A 20,075-nucleotide genomic window follows, 5' to 3' on the forward strand; every position below is an offset into this window, starting at 1 on the left:
CAAGTGAAAAGTAGAATTAGGAAGATGGCTGCTGTGAGGTAAATACATACAAAACAATAACATTCCTATCTATGCAGCAATAAATATTAGAAAGTGACACAGAAGACGGATCAAATTTACAACAGGAACAAAAGCTATGACAAATACAGGAGTAAGCAATTTGCCAATTCTAGATAGAGAAAACCATACGGCATAAGAAGACCTGAACAAATGGAGAGAACTACCACGTTACTAGAAGGGAACATTCAATATGGTAAAGATGTCACTTATCCTTAAATGAATATAAAACTTACTGCAATTCCAATTCAACCCCCAAATGGAATAAAAAACAAAACAAAACAAAAGCTGACAAGCTGATTCTAAACTCCATCTAAGAAAAAAAGATTATTCTTAAATAATAACAAAAAATGTATTTTAAAGAAAAAATCTTTGGTACATCAGGATTTACACAAATAAACCAATGGAAAAGAACAGAGATTACAGAATTCAAATTTAATATCTGAAAAAGTAGGTAGTTAATCAGTAGAAAAATAACAGATTATTTAATAATCGGTATAGAAACAATTGGCTACCCATTTGGACAAAATAAAGTCAGATCCCTACCCTGTCACCACACACAAGCTAAATTCAACTTGGATTAAGAATTTAAGTCTAATAGTAAAACTGTAAGAGTCGTAGACGAAAAAAGCTTTTCTTTTTTCCCTCCCTCTGTCTTTCTTTCTCTTCCTTCCTCCCTCTCTTCCTCCTTTATAATTTTGTAGCAGATACCACAAACACACTCTCCAAGTGCCTTTTGTGATGTGTTCCCATAATATTGAAGCAAGAGATCTAGAAATGCCATTTCCCATGCTCTCTAGCAGTCAGGGTTCTACCTGTGATCCAGGCAAGCAGAGACACTGAGGTGAGTCTTCGTAGGTAGAAACGTGCAACATGAAGTTAAAGTAAGAGACGGAGAAAGAATCTTCTGGGGGTGGTTGTTCTGTCCCAGTCAACTCAGACTGACTAGTGGGGCTTGGCAGGAGTGAGGTTTTGCCAGAACAGTCCTGACAGTATGATGGGCACTTCTCCCGGCTGTGTTATTCTTGACCATTAATATCAAACAAACTCCCTGCCCCTTCCAGTTTTGTACACAGTCATACTTGTAATATACTCCCTTCTGTTTAATCTAGGGCGGATACTGTTTTCTGATCATTACAAGTAGTGAGGTATTTTCCAGGCAGGACCTAAAATCCAGGAGCTTTAAAGAAGCTCTTTATATTTACTCATTCGTCCACAAGTATTTATTAAATATCTAGATATCATGGAAATGTTCATTCTCTTTGGTTCACTAATTCAACTTTTAGGAATTTAATTCAAGGAAATTTCACAAACTATGAAAGAATTCTATATGCCTGAAGATGAAACGGCAGCATTATTGGAAATTAAAAAAAATCTAAATATCCAACAAATATGGGAAGAGTTAATTAATGTAATGTACTCAATGTTGTTCTTTTTGTTACCATTAAAAATGGCTGTGAAGACTGTGACAATACCATTTACCACTAAGTAAAATAAGTAGACTATAAAATAATTTATATTCTAATATTACAATAATGTAAGAAAACCAGGGCATAGAAAGAACCCCACAAGATAATAAATCAACATGTGAAATAACACTCATATTAGGGTGCTGGTCTGTTTTTTTCTATTTTCCACATTTTCTATAATGTTGTACTCATGTCATAATTTAAAATACATTTAAGAATCACAAATGGTTTCAAGTCCATAGAACTTGACTTAAAAGGCATGTTAGCAAAGAGGTTAATATATATTTTTTATTGAGATATAGTTGACATATAACATTGTGTAAGTTTAAGGTGTACAACATGTTGATTTGATACATTTATATATTGCAACATGATTACCACAGTAACTGTATTAGCTAAGACTTCTATCACGTCATATAATTACCATTTCCTTTTTGTGGTGAGAACAATTAAGATCTCATCTCTTGGTAACTTTGAAGTTTATAACACAGTATTGTTGATTCTAATCTCTATGCTGTGTATTAGATCTCTAGGACTTACTTATCGATTAGTTCTAAGTTCAGACCCTAAAACAACATCTCCCCAATTCTCACACCCCTCAACCCGTGACAATCACTATTTTACTCTATTTTTATGAGTTTGGCTTTTTTCGATTCCACATGTGAGTGAGATCATACAGTATTTGTCTGCCTTATCCCACTTAGCATAATGCTTTCAAGGTCCATCCACGCCATCACAAATGGCTGGATTTCCTTCTTTCTCAAGGCTGAATAATATTCCATTGTATATATATATACACCGAATCTTCTTTATCCATTCATCTGTTGATTGACACTTAGGTTGTTTTCCATATCTTGGCTATTGTGAATAACGCTGCAATAAACATGAGAGACCTCTCTCTCTCTCTCGTGAAGACATCTCTTTGATATCCTGTTACCATTTCCTTCGGATCCCAGAAGTGGGACTGCTAGATCATATGGTAGATCTACTTTTAATTTTTTGAGGAACCTCCATACTATTTTCTGTAGTGGCTGAACCAACTTACATTCCCACCAACAGTGCAAAACAATTCCCTTTTCTCCACATCTTGGCCAACACTTGCTATCTCTTGTCTTCTTGATGATAGCCATTCTAATAGGTGTGAGGTGATATCTCATTGTGGTTTGAGTGCATTTCCCTAACAATTAGTGACACTGAACACTTTTTCATGTAGTTATTGGTCATTTGGATGTCTTCTTTGAAAAAATGTCTATTTACATCCTCTGCCCATTTTTAAAAAATCAGATTATTTATTTTTTTGTTACTGAGTTGGATGAGTTCTTTATATATTTTGGATATTAAGCCCTTATTTGATATATGGTTAAGAAATACTTTCTCCCATTCCACAGGTTGCCTTTTCATTAAATTCCACTGTGAAGATTGCTCACAAAAAGGAGGAGAGGAACGCTTCACCTGCCCGGGTGTGACTTTATTCTCCTAATTATTACTGGGGATCAATTTGAGGAGGACAAGTTGAGGGGAAAGTGCACTGCAAGAGTTTCTTGTCTTTCTTGCCTAGACTCTAAAAATTTTTAGTGAAAAGAATTTAACTAAATTAAAGAATTTAGTTTAGAACTAAAATGCATCCTTCATGTGTTGTTTCTGATTGGTGAATTTTATGATGACTATTTTTTTTTTAAGATTTTTATTTTTCCTTTTTCTCCCCAAAGCCCCCTAGTACATAGTTGTACATATATATATTTTCGTTGTGGGTCTTTCTAGTTGAGGCATGTGGGATGCCACCTCAGCATGGCTTGATGAGCGGTGCCATGTCCAGGCCCAGAATTTGAGCCAGCGAAACCCTGGGCCACCGAAGTGGAGTGCGCGAACTTAACCACTCGGCCACGGGGCCGGCCCCTATGATGACTATTTTTAAAAAGGGTATTTTATTTGTTTATTTTTTGTTACTATGCTTAATAACTTTCCAGGGAGTGTTTTTCTTGTCATTAGCTTATTTTTTTTTTTCTCTGGAGGCAACTGCAATTAAGAACTCAGCACTGTGGTTCAGAAGTGATTCATCATTAAATTTTCAGCCAAGAATATATTCATTTATTTATACAAATTATTTTGAAGACTAAATCAATGTTTTACCAAAAACAAAACTATACACTTGGCTTGCAAAATTATGACCTTAGCAATAGTAACACATTTCCTCTCTCTATTTGACTAATTAACGGGAAAAGCAAAGATATTATAGAAGATTTGAGTAAACATTAAGTTTAGCTTTTAAGATACTTATTGAAAACTAGTCATATACCAGAAAAATCTCAATTAATTCTCCAAAGAAGAAATTGTGCAGACTACATTCTCTGACCAAAATATAATAAAAATAGAAATTAGTAATAAAAGATTAAATAAATTTAAAAATCCTTAAGGAAAAAAGCATTTTCCTAACAACTTAGGGATCAGAGAAAAAAATTTCAGAAGGAGAATTTGTAACTATCTAGAAAATAACCAGAGCAAAAGCTACACACACACACGCACGATGCAATCAGAGTTAAATTCAGAGGAAATTTTGGAGAAAAAATATAATGAAAGACTTCGACAATGACAATAATTAAAGCAGAACAGTTATAGTACAGGAATAAAACAGATAATGTCACATAACAGAATGTAGAAATATTAAGAATATCAAAGAATTTGGTGCTTCATAATCTTAATAGAATCTAAAACATAAAATGAAATACAGTGTTAATTTTTTTGGCTAGTATATTATGGAGTCTTTGTTTTTTATCTATTTCAGCTCTAATAACTTATTTCAGGACAATGTAACTGTCCAGTGTTGTCTTGCTGTAAAAGACAGATAACGTAGTAAGATACAACTTAGGTTCGTTTGATATGGACAGAGAGAAAAATGTGATACTGTGTTGGTTAATTTCTTCAGTCAGGTGTTCATGGACCTTTCCAGATAAGGTCTCAGTGAAACTTCCAAGACTGTCCATCAAGTGTTCCCACCATCCATTCCATTCACCCTCCTGTTGTCCAAGGGGGCTGGCTTGACAAAGGTATTAGTCAGATAGTAAAAATATCCAGATTTCATATATATGAATAAAGATGCAGCTTGAACGACTTTGTGAAATAAAGGTGGCAACAAATTTGCCATTTCAGAAAAATGACTGAGTCGTTTTAGCTCTGCTCAGATTATCTTTGGGGTGTAACCTCCCGGACTTTTGTTTTCTGTTAGTCTTATTATCTAGTCTCTGTAGATATTGCTGCAAAGGGAAGCAGAAACAGCTTACTTACTATCTGTGTCTCCATCTCTCTCCTGCCTTTAAGCCCTGCATTTACACTTCCGGTTGTCTGCAGGGCATTTCCACCAGGCGGTCCCAACAATGGTGCAACCACAACATGGCTCCCTTCTAGCTTGCTCGTCTCCACCCTGCCCCCAATTCTCCTGGCCTGCCAGTATAGGTGGTGGTGCAGCAAGATCCAAGCCAGGGGTGGTCTTGGGAATTGGGGAGAATGTCAGCACAGAGAGGCTCTGGGTGAAAATGAGATCCTGGGGAAGGAATGGGATGATGTGGGGAAGTGAGGCTGGGACTGGGCATCTGGGCATAAGACACCAAAGTCAAGGGAGAGAGCAATCAGAATTGTGGTCCTGAAACAGAAGCCCCACATTACGAAGTGGAAAAGCAGATGAGACAAAGGCAAGATGAATAGACTCAGCAAAGAACCACAGGGCGGGCTAACTTAATAGCTGAGGATGTTTGTGAGGACCAGCTTCAGCCTTGCTGTTAAAAGGAGCCACCTACACACGACTATCCCTCTCCGCAGATAATACCCCCACCCCCAGCAAAAAGACCCAGCCTACATTTATCTTGAGCTACAGCTTGATTATCTCCCCTCAGACATCTTCTCGGGAACTTCAGGGGCATTTGGTAGCCTCCTGTTCCTGAGGTCCCCAATCTGATCAGTCAGTGTGGCTTGTCAGTTCAGCCTTCCTAATGCCCTTGAACTTGTCCTAGTCTCTCCATAACTGTCACTCTAGGTCAGCTCCTGCACAAGTCTTAACAGGACTCTGCCATCTGCTTACTGTTTATCTCCCTGCCTCTAGTCTCTCCCTCTTAAATGCCACCGGAGTTTTCTTCCTAAAACCCAGTTCTGTTCATATCCTCTCAATTAGGAAAACTTTTTAGTGGCTCTCTACTGTCCAGACTCATTAATGTGGCTTTTAAATTCTTCTACAGTCCAATCCCCATTGACCTCGCCAACTTCATCTTTCAGACATCATCCTGTTCTCCCCGTAAAACCTACTTTGCTGCTAGGACTACTGTTTCCTTTATAATCCGCAGGTACACCAAACGCTTTCACTTCATGGACTGAAGCCAGGGCACAGATTGCTTCTGATGCACCTTTTCATCTTCCCAGTGGCCCTTGAACACAGGCCCTGTGCTCCAGATTTAAGAAAATAGCTTCATTAAGTTATAACTCACATACCTTACAACTTACCTTTTAAAGTGTATAATTCAAAGGTTTTTGGTACATTCATAGGGTTCTGCAACCATAACCACAATCTAATTCTAGAACATTTTCTTCTCCCCTAAAAGAAACCCTATACCCATTAGCAGTCACTTGTCATTCACCCCTTCCCTCCCCAGCCCTAAGAAACCACCAGCTTACTTTCTTTCTATATGAATATGCCTATTCTGGACATTTTATAAAAACAGAATCATAAAAATGGAATCTTTCGTGTCTGGCTTCTTTCACTTAACATTATGCTTTCAAAGTTCATCCACATTGTAATGTGTACCAGCACTTCATTTCTTTTTATTGCTGAATATTTCATTGTACTGAAACATCACATTTTGATAATGCATTCATCAGTTGATGGGCTTTTTGACTTTTCGGCTATTATGAATTATGCCGCTATGAACATTTGTGTACAAGATTTTGAATGGATATATGCTTTCATTTCTCTTGGGATTCCTTAGAGTAGAACTGCTGGGTTATGGTAATAGTCTATCTCAATTTTTGAGGAGCTGCTAGGTTGTTTCTCCAAAGCTGTGGCACGATGTTACATTCCACCAGCAGTATACGAAGGCTTGGATTTCTACACATCCTTGTCAATACCTGTGTCTATCATTTTGATTATAGCCATCCTAGTGACTATGAAGTTCTCATTGTGGTTTTGATTTGCATTTCCCTTCTGTCTAATGATGCTGAGCATGTTTTCATGTATTTATTGGTCATTTCTATATCTTCTTTTGACAAAAGTCTACTCAGATCCTTTTCCCAGTTTTAAAGTGGATTATACGTCTTTTTAATATATTATTATGTTGCCGTAAGAATTCTTTAAATATTCTGGATACAAATCCCTTATCAGATATATGATTTGCAAATCAAATATTTTCTCCCATCCTGTGCATTGTCTTTGTACTTTCTTTCTTTCTTTTTTTTGCTGAGGAAGATCTGCCCTGAGCTAACATCTGTGCCAATCTTCCTCTATTTTGTATGTGGGTTGCTGCCACAACATGGCCGCCAATGACTGGTGTAGGTCTGTGCCTGGGAACTGAACCCAGGCCGCCAAAGTGGAGCATGCTGAACTCAAACCAGTAGGCCACAGGGCCAGCCCCTGTCTTTATACTTTCTTGATTGTGTTGTTTGCAGCACAAACGTTTTATATTTAGATGTAGTCCAACTTATCTATTTTTTCTTTTTTCAACTGTGCTTTTGGTATTATATCTAGACACCATTTCTTCACCCAAGGTCATAAAAATCTACTCCTATATTTTCTTCTCAGAGTTTTATACTTTTACCTCTTATACTTAGGTCTATGATCCATTTGGAGTTAGTTTTGCATACAGTGTGAGTCATTATTTTTTAACAGATGCTATTGAGAGCAGAGCGTTTGTTATACCTAAAGAACCAAAAACAAAAGCTCTTTCTCTTTCTCTGTGATTCAATCAAAACATACTCACTGAGTCATTTGCACAAATGTATGTAGCAGTGAACTAGGCTCTATGACAAAAATAAAAAGAAACTGTACCAGCAAGTGCTATACTACTGTAATCCAGGGCCAATCCAAACCAATTTAGGGAAAATTTATAATTGTTTCTGCACAGAACCAAACTCCAGGAAAACTGGTTTAGATTGAGTCCATTCATAGAAAGATTACTGGTTAGCCTGGCTTGAAAATTAATCCTTGACTTAAAACACATGGGCCATCGTGTTCCCGGAATATGCCAGGCATACTCCTGCTTTACAGCCTTGGCACTGGCTGTTCCCTCTGCTTGGAACACTGTTCCCGCAGATAGCCTCTTTCTTAGTTAACTCTTTCTTAGTTATCTCCTTCAAACCTTTGCTCAAATCTTATCTTCTCAGTCAGGCCAAGCCTGACCACTTTCTTTCAAACTGCAACTTTACTTTGCTCAACTTGGTCTTTTTATAGCACATTTCACTTACTAATACCTATATTATTTACTTATTTATTGTGCTTATTGATTAGTGTCTGCATCTCTCCACTAGAATATAAGCTCCACACATGCAGAGATCTTTGTCTCTTCCGTTTACCAACAGGTTCCAAGCACCCAGAATAGTGCTTAGGAAACATTTTTTGGATGACTGAATTGCATTTAAAGGGAAAATCTAAGTAATAGGAGAAAATTAGCAGTTCCTAAGTTACATATTTTTTATTACAGTTAAAAATTATAATTATCCAGTGATTGGGGCTGGCCCTGTGGTATAGTGGTTAAGTTTTTATGCTCTGCTTCAGCGGCACAGAGTTTGCAGTTTTGGATCCTGGGCGTGGACCTAGCACAGCTTGTCAAGCCATGCTGTGGCAGCATCCCACATAAAAAAAAAAAAAGAGGAAGTTGAGCACAGATGTTAGCTTCCTCTTTTTGTTTGAGGAAGATTGGCAACAGATGTTAGCTCAGGACCAATCTTCCTCACACACAACACACATACAAAATTATAATTATCCACTGATGAATCTTAGTTACTTGATTAATGACAGACACCACTAACTATTTCTGCGGCACTTACTCTTAAGTAAGGCATCTTGACTTCCTAGCACACTTGCTTAATGACCTTGCCTGGAATTGGTGGAGACTCTAATTCCAGTTTCCCAACAGCCAATGTCCTCTAAATCCCAGTTTGATATCACTTTGCGAATGCATGCACAAGCTTTCTCAATGTTTTTTTTAAAAAGTAGCACATTCAGAATAACGATTATTGAGAAAAAAGGGGAATGCAATGGGAGGAGGTCAGCAAATGTACTGGTAATATTTTACTGCTTCAGCTGGGAGATTAGGTACCCAGATGTTGGCTTTATTATTATTTGTGTATAACATATATATCATATCATCTTTCTGATATATGAAATATTTCATATATAAAATAGAAAGTAAAAAAAATAAATCCTGCCTAGTATTTACTTGTCCTACTGTCACTCTTCATTTTCTCTCCAGTTTGAAATGATATAGCTCTGTGGACGTGTATCCTCCAGCTGGTTAGTGGAAACATAATTGCTGGGTGTTTAGCATGGATCCCTCATCCTAGCCCACAGCCATCTCACTCCTGAGACTGTGATAGAGACGAAGTCAGAAAGATCTCCAGTAGAATTAGAAAAACACATTATACTCACTGCCTCATTGATTTAATCAACCTAGTAAGCTGTTGAGAGGGATCAGAATATAACAAAGATAAAAATGAAAACAGGATTGCTGCCAAAGCAGATTACTTTTTCAAGAGATATATATAAAGATAACAACTTCAACACTGATGGTAATATCTTGTCGTCCCACTATAACAAGCCCAGCTCTCTGCTTGGTTCCCTTCATTGCATCCTCCCTTCCTTGACCCTAGCTTGGTGTAGGCATCCGATATGGGCTCCCACAGCCCACAACTCTAGGTACCTGGAGAATTCTAGCTGCCTACTTATGTCTCCCTACCAGACTAGGACTTTACTGAGGATAGGCCCCAGGAGTTTTCACCATTTGAGCCCTTGGTCCCGGTACAGCACCTTGAGCACTGGTATCAGACTGGCTCGGTCCAAATGTCAGCTCTGCTGCTTACTCCCAGCATAAGTTTCTTAACCTCTCTGTGCTTTCATTTCCTCAATGATAAAAGGGGGATAATAATAATATAAGCCCAGGATGTGAGGATTAAGGAAATGACACATCTAAACTAGTTAGCACAGGGTCTGGTACAAAATATAAGCTAAATAAAATAATAATTATTATTTACTATGACCATTTGGTGATAACGAGAAAACTGAGTTGACAGAGAAGAAAGAAAACAGCTCTTACAATGTGACTCTTAATGATTCAAGTCCATAGTCAATGTTCAGACAATGTTTGGAAACTGAGTCATGAATTCAAGTTCCAGACTGCAGACTGAGCGGGTGTGGTGCCTTGGAGTGGAGCTACATCTCTGCGCTCAGGCCCCAGGGTTGGTACCAAGGGGGCCAGCTGGGTCTCAGGGGCTGCAGACATCTTGATGGTACAACCCAGAAGTGGATCTGATATATGCCGTACATTTAGCACTTTTTGATTCCTAACTATGGCGTCAGGAATTTGGCTAGGTAAAGGGGATGAGGCGGTAAATCGCCTCCTCTAGTCCCTGGAAGCCGCCCTCAGCCCCTGCCCTGTCATGCTGCACGGAGCATCTCGCCCTTAGACTGATTACAGGTCCTTTGACGCCATTCCTCAGTGCTGCAATTCTCTCTTCTCAAGAGAAATCTGTTCCTTTTCCACATGTATAGCAGTTTCCTCTAAAACTTAGGGTTCTATGATAATTATAACTGTTAGACATATAAACATCACTATACAACCAGTGTATCAATCTGATGCCTTAAATCCTGGCCTTTATTATGTACTTGAATTTATAATAAATGTTTAAACTTTAAGTTACTTGCCACTTAGGATGACAGAACTGACATAAAACACATATACATTTTCATACTGAAAATATTAATTATGTTAATAATAAGAATTGTATTTTGAAGTGAGAATTCCTAAGACCATTTTATTTTCTATAAAATAAACTCATAGGATCCAATACAATTGTAAAGATTTGGGTGTGATAGACTATGAAACACAAACCTAATTTATTATAAGATTTGTGGACTCACCAAGAGGTTTTAGGTATAAAAATAATTAAAATAAAATTGAAGAGGATTAGAAATAAATGAAAATAATAATTCTTTTTGAAAGTAGAATTGTTTAAAGAAAATTCAAAGCGGCATATCAAACACAGACATTTATGGCAATGAATTTCATAAACAGCTTACTTAGTAATAATGTGAAAATATCTAGAACTTTTTATTTATAAGTGAAAAAAGACAAAAAACTAGTGGGTGGTTGTATATATTCTTAGGATATAAAAATACGAAAAATTTAATGGACACTATGTAATCTAGTCAGTATTGTGTTTAATATTTAAAGTAACTAAATCATAAGGTAATCCATATTATAAAGCTATATTTCTCTGGAAATAGCAGTCGAAGAATGTTGAAATATTGACCTGCTCAAGCTTGGGGCACACCAACTCCCTATCTTAGTTTTTCAATAAAATGGAAATTTGCCATCTTACATATAGGCCAGAAATTGACTCTGTTTTTAGAGGAACTTCTCAGAAACAAAGGGCCTCAAAAGAATTGATAGGTCAGAATCTAAGAAAATCTGTTATCATTATTATTTTCCCCATTCTTTTTTGTTAATGCGCAGGAATTCTAACTTTGCCAGTATTCTAGAAAGGACAAATTCAAAGAATTATAGCAAATCCTCAATTGCTTTTTAATGACAGACGTGAGGTAGTCCAATCACCTCGCTCCACCCATGAGTTATCTCAGAATCAGAGAGGTTAGAGCAGCTTAGTCAAGGTCATCCCTGTTTAGTTACAGACAGGTAGGAACTAGAACTCGAGTCTCCCAGATACCTAGAAAGGACACAAATATTGGTTGGTAATAGTGTGAAAACTATGAATAAGATGATAGTAAATTTCTTAGAACTTTCCCAACACATTGAACAGACAGGAAATGCCATCCGGAAGACATCAGAGATTTCTTAGCAGCTCCTCTGCTCATTTTGCTAGCCAGCAGTACTGTGAGACTGCCCGCGGGCCCCTCCAGCATTTCAGTGAGGCCAGAGGGACACAGCCCCTGGAGATTTTCAAAGGGACAAAGGCTCTCTTTCTGGTTTCTGTGCAGAGCCCTAAAATTTAAAATTAGTAGTGGCTAGTACACTTGCCTTTGTTTAAACCCCTTTTACCACCAGCAATAATATCCTGGGGAGTAAAAACTCTGTTACTCATTTCTCTTTCTCTAATGATCACAATAAAAGTTCTTTTTGAAACACCTTGCGGTTAGTGGCACTAGGAAACAACACACTTAGCGTTCCACAATGGGAGGAACGATAAGATACCTTCCCTGATGGAAAATTAGAGGTACTCCGGGCAAGATGTTTAGCGGGAGCCGGCGTGAGGTCCTCCTGGGCAGAAGGACATCCTAGTTAGCTGCCTTCATGCTATAAAATGGCATTCGGGACATTCATTTCCAGGCCAACTTACGACACTTTTGCCTGGTGTCTAAATCTTTCCTCTATCTTATTTTAAAATGAAAAGGACAATAATTTGGAGGAAATGTTATTTTTAAAGAGGAAAAAACAGCCGTCTGAAAGTTATAAAGGAAGGAAACACTCTAAGATGCGTCAGAGACACTCTCAAATTCTCACCCGCCTTGCATTTATCTACGGTGCCCTAAAATGCCCCCACTAGTCCCTTCAGAGTGAGTCAGATTGGGGGCTCCTGGACCCGCCGGCCAGGCGAGGGTTCACACTGGTTCCCAGTTTGAACTTGCAGCAACGTTTTGGGCAGGAAATCAGTTAAAGATGATGAAACAATGCCCGCGGGGCTAGGTCAAGCGCGGAGATCGGCGGAGGGGACCCCGGGGACCCGCTCCCCTCGAGGGCCAAGCGGGGGGCGCGCGTTCACTCGGCCAGCGCCGGGAGCTGGGTCTGGCCTTGGACCCGACGGGCCTGACACATGGTCGGTCCGGTTACAGCCCCGAGGGTCCCGGCTGCCGCTCCCAGCGCTCCCGCGCCGGCCGGCGCCGCTTACCTTGACGGATCTGCAGGGCCTTGGCGGGCACTTGGAGGGCACTTGGCGGGCACTTGGCGGGGCGCGGGTCGGCGTCGGGGCGCCAGCGGGGAAGGCGACGCCGTGCACTCGGCTCCACCCGGGCTCAGGTCCACGGCCTCGGGGAGGAAGTGGTGTCAGCCCTGCCCTTCCACGCAGCGCGCAGACGTGTGGCTCTCGCCGCGCTGCTTTGCATCGAGGTGCAAGAGGGGCGCCTGGTGGGAGACACACCCACGGAGAAATAGACACGGTTGAGACTCAAACTCGGGGCTGCTCTTTCTAACTCAGCCAGTTGTGCCTCATTTCGTCTTACTTCCCCCCTCTACACCACAACCTTGAAGAAAAAAATATAAATTTTTAATTCTGGGAAAAGTTGTGCCTTCATCTTTCATCCCTCCACTACCTGCGCCGCGCGCCCCGTTCTCGCAGGAGCGTCCCTCGCGAATGGACCCTTTTTTGTCGCCTCGATATATGAGTGGCTACGGGATTGGGGCCCGATGATGGTTCCACAAGCTCGAAAGCCCGATTTATTTTGCAACGGTCTTCCTAAGCGTTTACTTCAGCCCTTTCTGTGCTTCCTCTTTCGGGCCGGTTATGCAAGGGCCGGTCTTCCCGGGGGCGCGCAGCCCACCCGCAGCGGAAGCGGCGCGGGAGGGGATGAGGGGCGGCCCGCGCGTTCCCCGCCCGCCAGCCCGCAGGCGACCCGCCGCCGGCCCGAGATAAGCGGTGTCTGCAGGAGCTGGGGAGGGGGAGGAGGAGGGGGAGGGGGAGGAGGAGGGGGAGGGGGAGGGGAAGGGGAGGGAGAGAGGGAGGGGGAGGGGGCGGGGGTGTGGCGGGGCGCGCTCAGCAGAGGCCTTTTCTCAACTATCAGATTGGCAAACCCCCCAAAGCTTACCGACACTCGGTTGGCAGGCGGGGCTGTGGCCTCTCACACGTGGCTGGTGGAAATCCAAACTGAGATGAACCCTGTGGAAGGGAATTTGGCAAGAGCTATTTAACTTGCGTACGCAATTCCCCTTTGACTCAGTGATCCCCCCTTTGAAGAATGCATTACAGAGATAACAGCTATGAAAAGAAGTAATGCATATGCACAAGGCCATTCTTGGCCGCAGGATTTTAATAGCAAAGGACTGACTAGAAATGACCCGTCCTGAAAATACAGAAATTAAAATCAGTTACGATTTGTCCATGTGGTTAAATTAACCCTCTTCCCCAGTAGAGCTGTGCCTTCAAGGGTTTACACACGGGGCGGGTGGTGGAGACATAAAGGCATAAATTAATTAGGTAATTTCAGAGAGTTCAGTCATTTATTAAATGAGAAACTTACTCTTCTAAGAACAAGGAAGGCAGTAGTGAAAACAATTCCTGCTTTCATGGGTTGTCCATTCTAGTTGGGAGAAAACAAACAATAAACAAATTAATATTTAACATGTCAAATAATGTAAATATTTTGAGAGAAATTAAAAGGTGAGGGATGGAGAGTGATGAGAGTGGGGATGGAGTTGCTATATTAATTACGGTCATCCAGAATGGTCTATCCGACGTGACGCTATCTAAGTGACGCTTGAGCCAGACCTAAATGACACAAGATTAATCTATGTGGATTTTTGGATTAGAATATTCCAGGCAGAAAGAACAGCGCATTCAAAGGCCCCGAGTTAGGAGAGCACCTGAGATGTTGGGAAAACAGCAAGGACGCTAGCTAGTCTGGGTGGAGCAGAGTGAGGGGGTGGCAGACAGGACATGAGATCAAAGAAGAAAGACCCTGATCTTGTGTGGTCTTTCCAGCTATGGCTATGGTAGGGACTTTGCTGTGAGACAGGAAGCCACTGGAAGGTTCTGAAGTCAAGCAATGAAGTGACTTTCATGGGAGAGGAAAAGTGGTCGGGGAATACCTCTTTGCAAAGTAATGAAAAGGGACAGCCATTCAGAAACCTGGAAAAGCATTCTAAGAGAAGGAAGAGCAAGAAAAGTTCTTGAGATAATAACAGAGAATTGTTAGAAAGAAGGCCAGTGTGACTGATAGAGGATGGGGGCAGAGAGGTAGGCAGGGACCAGATCAAGTAGGGCCTTAGGGTCAGCCTGGAGGATTTGGGGTTTTATTCTAATTGCAATGGGGAGCTCTTGGGTGGTTTTTAGCAAGTGACTGCATGATTTGACTTCTGCTATATGCAATCATGCTGGTTGGTGATTAGAAAATGGATTGAATGGGAGAACAGAAAAAGCACGAGAGAATACTCAGCAGGCTGGCACTCGCCCAGGTGAGAGATAATGGTAACTTTGATTAGGAGTCCAATAGTGGGGTTGGTGTGAAAAGTTTGGATTCAAGATACAGTTCCAAAGCAGAACCAACAGCATTTGCTGATGGGCTGCGGTGGGGATTGGGGAGTGGCAGAAGGTATTAGGAACTGAATGTCAAGCAGTGTGGCTGGAGTCCTGAAGCTCTGGTGTGAGGCAAGGCTAGACAGGGAAAGGTCAGTGGAGACAAACTGTGCGGGACTATGTGGACCGTGTCAAGGATTGTTATCTGATCCTAGAAGCAATGAGATTGTGTTAAATAATATTTTAAACTTGCAGGATTTATGTTTTAGAAAAAGCACTCTGGCTATAGTTGGGGAATTGATCAGATGAGGAAAAGAATGGGTGCAGGAAGATTTCTGAGCTAGGCTGGGTGAGAGATGATAGTGGTTTGGACTAGGTTGGTGGCAGTGGAATGGAAAGAAATGGGTAGATAGACCTGAGAGATGTTTGGAAGATAGTTGTCAAGAAATTGTGATGACTGGATATGGAAAGTGAGGCAGAGGGAGGAGCCAAGGATGACACCTAAGAATCAGCCTTGGATGACGATGGATGGCACTGCAGTTCAATGAGATGAGGAACCCTGGAAGAGGACTATTTGGTGGGAGAAGATAATGAGTTTTCTTGTGAGCAAGAAATGCCTTTGAGACGTTCAAGTGGAGACTTCAAGAAGTAGAGAGTTGTGTATAGGGTCTACTGCTCAGAGGAGAATGTGGTTTAGAGTTAGAGACACACAGGTTGAGTAATATACCTATACATGGCCATTGATGAGACTGCTTAGAGAGAAGTGAGTGGGATGAGAAAACAGCCAAAGGCTAAGCCTTGAGGAATGCCATCATGCAAAGTAGAAGCTGAGCCTGCCAAGGAGACAGAGGAAGAGCTCTAATGCATAGGAGGCAAACCAGGAAAAGGTAGTGTTGTGGGAGTCACAAGAGTGGGAGGGAGTGGCCAGCCATGTCGGAAGTTGTTGAGAGGAATACAAGATGAAGACTGAGCCATGCCCATTGCCTTCAGCAATGTAAATAACCTCAGAGAGCTATTTCAATAGCATGATGGGACTGGAGGCCAGAGTGGGTCGAGGAGTGAATAGGGCGTAAAGAAATGAAGATCACAGCAAAATCACGCTTTTGAGTAGTTTGCCTGTGAAGAGAAAAGGGATAGGGAGGTGGTGGGTGGGGTATGTGAAGTTGAGGAAGATTTTATTTATATTTAAAAAATGGTTTTCAAATAGAAAGAATCCAGATGAGTGTGAGTATTGAATATTAAAGAGAGAGTAGAGATAATGGATGGTGAAAACTTCTTGAGACAGAGGAAATGGATAGGGTCCAGGTAAATGAATGGGTCCTTAGATAAGAGAAATGAGACCTTCTCTATTTTACCAGAAAGGAAGAAGGGTGGGCTTAGAGTAGATAAGAATTTTCTTCTCTTTCACAGCCATTAGATAAGGAAGTTCTAATCTAAAGCCTCTATTTTCTTTGTAAAGTAGGAAAAGAAGTAGGATCGTCTGTTGAGAGTAAGATAGGAGGGAGCCAGATCATAGGTTTGGGGAGCTGGAGAAAGTTTGACAAGGTCATTGCAGAAAATGGGAGAGTGAGTTGATCAGGAAAATGTAGTGGGATTTCCAGGCAGCCTGGGAGTCTATTTGAAACTGGTGATGATGGTGGAAGCAATCTTCTCAGTCATGTGACTCTCCTGCGGGGCTGGGTTACTTTTCTTGGGAGAAAGTTTAGCTCTGATGGGAGTGGCTGAACAAGCCAGCTGGAAGGACGGGTTATTGTGGTCAGAAGGTGGGCAGATTGAATTTTGCATCTGGAGATAGCAAGATTATGGGTGCTGACAATGTCCAGGAAGTGACTATGGGCCTGTGTGGCTGAGGTGATCAAGAAAATGAGAGGCCAAGGGGTTATGTGTATCTTCCCAGGTAACTGGTTAAGTCATCTGGGGTTGGGGTGGCTATATAACATTGTTGAGACTCAGACACTTTTGGGAGTACCAAAATGCTAACTGGATGAGAAACCAGGAAACAGGTGTAATTCATGACTCTTCCAGACAAACAGAATGATGACAAGATTTAAGGTCATCTTAAAGGAAGACTGGGTGTCAGATGTCAGTCCTTGAAATGAGAAAGCAAGAGTGACTGGGATTTGGGGAGATGCTAACTATGAAGAGGTGGAGTAGTTTAGCCAAATGGCATGAGTCTCAAGAGAAAAGTTTTTATTTGCTTTTCTTTTTTGTTTTTATTTTTTATTATTTTTTTTTTTTTGCGGTGGAAGATTTGCCCTAAGCTAAGATCTGTTGCCAGTCTTCTCTTTTTTCTTTCTTTTACCCCACCAAAGCCCAGTACATAGTTGTGTATAGTTGGAAGTTCTTCTGGTTCTTCTATGTGAGCAGCTGCCATAGCATGGCTACTGACAGGCAAATGGTATGGTTGTGTGCCCGGGAACTGAACCCAGGCTGCTGAAGTGGAGCACTCTGAACTTTAACTGCTAGGCCATCAGGGCTGGCTCTCATTTTTTTTTTTTTTTTTAATAAAAAGACGAGCCACTAATGGTCTGCAAATAGCAATGGGGAGCATAAAGAAAAGCAAACGTACCTTCTGAACTTAATGTACATGGAGTGTAAGAGAATAAACCACTTTCCTTGGAGAAAACTACAATGGAAATGGCGTCTTCAGGGTAGAGTTAAAGCCCTAGGGTGGAGAAACACTCCGGAAACAGCTTTAAGATACAGGAGCGGCAATGACAGAGTTTGGGAGGTGGGGAAGAGAATGGCCGATTGCATGACAGGCTAGGAAGAACAGAATATCATGGGATGAAGGTGTGGGAAAAGATTCCCCAGGTGGCTTCCTCTTTGTGGAGGGACTAATGCAGCCGTCTTCCTGGAATCTCTCCGCAGAGGGTGGCTAGCGGCTAGAGAACGCGTGCTACGGAACTATAGAGAAACTCAGTTTAAGTTGAGTGGGATTTTAATTATCTTACTACCTCATTCTTTTGGCATGTCCACCAAGTTCTACGTGTATTTTGGCCCATTTCCTCCTGGCTAAAGAGCACTTTCACCTTCTGGCAAGTGACCTGGGTTGACTTGAAGAATCCTGATACACTTTTCTTCAGGGTGGATTTTTTTTTTTTCGGTTTAGCATTTTATTAAGTTTTGCCCATTGATTTGGCTTACCCTTAACTGTAGGGAATATTTGTTTCTGATCTAAATATGTAAGTTTTATGCTGTCTGCTGCAGACTGTGTTTTCCAAAGATGGCCACCACCATATCTCCATTCCCCACCAAGAAGTCGGGTCCATTTCTCTCCCTTCTCCTTGAATCTAGGAGAGCTCTGTGACTGCTTTGACCAATACAAGACAGCAGGAGTGAAGGTGGACTCAGCTTTTAACTGGTTCCTGCAGTCCTGACCAGTCATCAAGCAGCTACTCAGACAGAGAGGCCGCGTGGAGGAGGCTTGAGGCATCAGTCGTGTGGTGAAGACGCCATCTTGGACCCCCAGCCCCGGCTCTTACCTAGATGCAGCTGCACCAGCTGAGCCCAATCAACCCGCAGATCCCTGAGAGATAATGATAAATAGCTGTGGTAAGGCTCTAAGTTTTGGGTTGTTCACAGCAATAGATACTCAAGACACTATCTTGGGTACCTCTGCGTTTCATTTTTCTGTTGTAGTAAAGCTTCTGTGTTTTAACTTTTAAAATATAAACTGATAGAAAATAACTCTGCTCATGATTTCAGTTTTAATCATAACATGTATATATAATTAGTATACTAGTAATTATGTTTTATTTTTAGTGTGTATATTTCCTCTTGCCTGTTAACAAAGTTCTCCCTCTGCCTGACCTCTCACCCTCTATTTGTCCTCTAGCCTTTGCTCTCAGCCTACCCCTTCGTGCTCCACACCCCAGTGATAGTGAGAGGAGTACCAGAAACGAAGGGATGGAAGAATAGCAGCTGGAGGAGAAGGATGGAGCAGAAAACAGCGAGTTCAAGAAGGATTGGGAGAGAATTTTTGGTGAGGAGCTGAGAGCAAAGCAAGGAGAAAGATGGTTTGAAGACACTCCAGAATATGAGGGAGGTAGAGAGTGAGAGGAAAAGGAGGAAGGGGGTTTTAAGAAACGATCACTTAGGGGCTGGCCCGGTGGCTGGGTGGTTAAATTCTCGCGCTCTGCTGCTGCGGCCTGGGGTTTTGCCAGTTCAGATCCTGGGCGCAGACATGGCACTGCTCATCAAGCTATGCTGAGGCAGCATCCCACATGCCACACTAGAAGGACCCATAACTAAGAATATACAACTATGTACTGGGGGGCTTTGGGGAGAAAAAGGAAAAAAATAAAATCTTAAAAAAAAAAGAAATGATGACTTAGTTTAAACTTAAATTTGTCTGGTGGTTTCTTTGCACTGACACGGCACAGAGGCTATGCCCATGGGAGCCCAGCGTTAGGTTACTTAATAAGCACTAACGTCTGTGGAGTACCGAGACACATATTCATACGCTGTATCTCCCCAGCACATATTTCTCTAAAGCAGTCATCATTGCTACCTATTATCATTGACTAAAAGTAGGAAACAAATGGGGATTGTTTGATTTGCAAGCAGCAAAATCCACTCAAACTGGCTCAAGCCAAAAGGAGAAGTTCTTGGAGAGAAGCTCTGACAGCTCATTGAACTCAGAGGGGAAGTCCAGCAGGGTCTCTTGAGGGAAGACGCTAAGAACTGGAGGACCAACAGGAAGTCTCTCCATCTCCCTTTTTCTTTTCTTTTTTACAATTTTTAAAATTATGGTAAAATATATGTGATATAAAATTTATCATCTCAACCATTTTTAATTGTACAGTTCAGTGGTATTAAATACTTTCAAAATGTTGTGTGATCATCACCACTGTCCATCTCCATAGCTCTTTTCATCTCGTAAAACTGAAACTCTATACCCGTTGAACACTAACTCCCCATTCTCCTCTCCCCCAGCCCCTGGCAACCACTGTTCTGCTTTCTGTCTCTGATTTTGGCTAAGTATCTCATATAAGTGGAATCGTACGGTATTTGTGTTTTTGAAATTGGCTTATTTCACTTAGCATAATGTCCTTATGGTTCATCCATGTTGTAGTGTAAGTCAGAATTTACTTCCTTTGGAAGACTGAA

The 20,075-nt window shown here is 41.3% G+C and overlaps 1 protein-coding gene across 3 annotated transcripts in view; it reads right to left on the reverse strand.

The window, feature by feature from the left end:
* Window positions 1-13,534, reverse strand: part of APBB1IP (amyloid beta precursor protein binding family B member 1 interacting protein) — a 101,947-nt gene extending 88,413 nt beyond the window's left edge. For 2 of the 3 annotated variants that reach the window (XM_070600896.1, XM_070600895.1), the window contains exons 1-2: window positions 13,045-13,534; window positions 12,624-12,856 (exon numbers count right to left, since the gene is read on the reverse strand). The gene's annotated coding sequence lies outside the window, so the exon portion shown is untranslated. Of the gene's footprint in view, window positions 1-12,623; window positions 12,870-13,044 lie in introns of those variants that run through there. The other variant, XM_070600897.1, reaches the window with a different exon arrangement.
* Window positions 13,535-20,075: the final 6,541 nt, after the last annotated feature.

The sequence above is a fragment of the Equus przewalskii genome, chromosome 30 (assembly GCF_037783145.1).
Source record: "Equus przewalskii isolate Varuska chromosome 30, EquPr2, whole genome shotgun sequence".
Taxonomy (NCBI): Eukaryota; Metazoa; Chordata; class Mammalia; order Perissodactyla; family Equidae; genus Equus; species Equus przewalskii.